This window comes from Entelurus aequoreus, linkage group LG05 (genome assembly GCF_033978785.1).
Source record: "Entelurus aequoreus isolate RoL-2023_Sb linkage group LG05, RoL_Eaeq_v1.1, whole genome shotgun sequence".
In the NCBI taxonomy this organism is placed as follows: domain Eukaryota; kingdom Metazoa; phylum Chordata; class Actinopteri; order Syngnathiformes; family Syngnathidae; genus Entelurus; species Entelurus aequoreus.
The window spans coordinates 3162736-3165235 of NC_084735.1; the positions used below are offsets into that span (position 1 = coordinate 3162736).

The 2500-nt window shown below is 38.3% G+C and overlaps 1 protein-coding gene across 1 annotated transcript in view; it reads left to right on the forward strand.

Annotated features, from left to right (window-relative positions):
• Positions 1-2500, forward strand: part of LOC133649545 (transcription regulator protein BACH1-like) — an 18139-nt gene that overhangs the window by 2422 nt on the left and 13217 nt on the right. The window lies entirely within an intron of this gene.

A 2500-nucleotide genomic window follows, 5' to 3' on the forward strand; every position in this document is an offset into this window, starting at 1 on the left:
CCTTCCTAGAGGATCTTTGACTGGCATTTTTGTCGTAGATCATTAAAAACAACAAAGTGTTCCTGTCTCACAGAGATGATCTTTGACTGGCGTTTTTGGTGGATGTGCTTTAAACAGCAAATGCTTCCTGAGGATCTTTGATTAGCATTTTTTTTTTTTTTGCAGTACATCATTAAAAACAGCACAGTGTTCCTGTCATATAGATGATCTTTGACCAGCATTTTTGCAGTACACAATTAAAAACAGCATGGCGCTTCTGTCACGTAGAGGATCTTTGACTGGAGTTTGTGCAGTAAATCATTACAAACAATTATTTTTGATGTTTTTGCAGTGGATCATTGAAAACAGGAAAGCCTTCCTAGAGGATCTTTGACTGGCATTTTTGTCGTAGATCATTAAAAACAACAACGTGTTCCTGTCTCACAGAAATGATCTTTGATTGGCGTTTTTGGTGGATGTGCTTTAAACAGCAAATGCTTCCTGAGGATCTTTGATTAGCATTTTTTTTTTCAGTACATCATTAAAAACAGCACAGTGTTCCTGTCATATAGATGATCTTTGACCAGCATTTTTGCAGTAGACTATTAAAAACAGCATGGCGCTTCTGTCACGTAGAGGATCTTTGACTGGAGTTTTTGCAGTAGATCATTAAAAAAAATATATCGTATAGACAATCTTTGATGTTTTTGCAGTGGATCATTGAAAACAGGAAAGCCTTCCTAGAGGATCTTTGACTGGCATTTTTGTCGTAGATCATTAAAAACAACAAAGTGTTCCTGTCTCACAGAGATGATCTTTGACTGGCGTTTTTGGTGGATGTGCTTTCAACAGCAAATGCTTCCTGAGGATCTTTGATTAGCATTTTTTTTTTGCGGTAGATCATTAAAAACAGCACAGTGTTCCTGTCATATAGATGATCTTTGACCAGCATTTTTGCAGTAGACAATTAAAAACAGCATGGCGCTTCTGTTACGTAGTAGAGGATCTTTGACTGGAGTTTTTGCAGTAGATCATTAAAAACAATTATCATATACACAATCTTTGATGTTATTGCAGTGGATCATTGACAACAGGAAAGCCTTCCTCCAGGATCTTTGACTGAAAGTCAGAAACCCTCCTGGTTTTTGGCACCAACCGTTTGGACTAGATCTGACCAATCTAAGTCTAAGACTAGATCTGACCAGTCTAATTCTAAGACTAGATCTAACCAGTCTAAGTTTAAGACTGTTTGACCAATCTAAGTCTAAGACTAGATCTGACCAGTCTAATTCTAAGACTAGATCTAACCAGTCTAAGTTTAAGACTGTTTGACCAATCTAAGTCTAAGACTAGATCCGACCAATCTAAGTCTAAGACTAGATCTGACCAGTCTAATTCTAAGACTAGATCTAACCAGTCTAAGTTCAAGACTGTTTGACCAACCTAAGTCTAAGACTAAATCTGACCAATCTAAGTCTAAGACTAGATCTGACCAATCTAAGTCTAAGACTAGATCTGACCAGTCTAATTCTAAGACTAGATCTAACCAGTCTGGGACGGCGTGGCGCGGTTGGGAGAGTGGCCGTGCCAGCAACCTGAGGGTTCCTGGTTCAATCCCCACCTACTACCAACCTAGTCACGTCCGTTGTGTCCTTGAGCAAGACACTTCACCCTTGCTCCTGATGGCTGCTGGTTCCCGCCATCAGTGTGTGAATGTGTGTGTGAATGGGTGAGTAAAGTATAACCCATTTACCATTTACCAGTCTAAGTCTAAGACTAGATCTGACCAATCTAAGTCTAAAACTAGATCTGACCAGTTTAATTCTAAGACCATATCTAATCAGACTAAGTGTAAAACCAGATCTGACCAATCTAAATCTAAGACTAGATCTGACAAATCCAAGTCTAAGACTAGATCTGACAAATTTAAGTCTAAGACTAGATCTCACCAGTCTAAGACTAAATCTGACCAATCTAAGTCTAAGACTAGGTCTAACCAGTCTAATTCTAAGACTAGATCTAACCAGTCTACGTTTAAGACTAGATCGGACCAATCTAAGTCTAAGACTAGATCTGACCAGTCTAAGTCTAAGACTAGATATCAATCTAAGTCTAAGACTAGATCCGACCAGTCTAAGTCTAAGACTAGATCTGACCAATCTAAGTCTAAGACTAGATCTGACCAATCTAAGTCTAAGACTAGATCTGACCAATCTAAGTCTAAGACTAGATCTAACCAGTCTAATTCTAAGACTAGCTCTGACCAATTTAAATCTAAGACTAGATCTGACCAAACTAAGTCTAAGACCAGATCTGACCCAACTAAGTCTAAGACCAGATCTGAACAATCTAAGTCTAAGACTAGTTCTGACCAATCTAAGTCTAAGACTAGATCTGACCAATCTAAGACTAAATCTGACCAATCTAAGTCTAAGACTAGATCTGACCAATTTAAATCTAAGACTAGATCTGACCAATCTAAGTCTAAGACTAGATCTGACCAATCTAAGACTAAATCTGA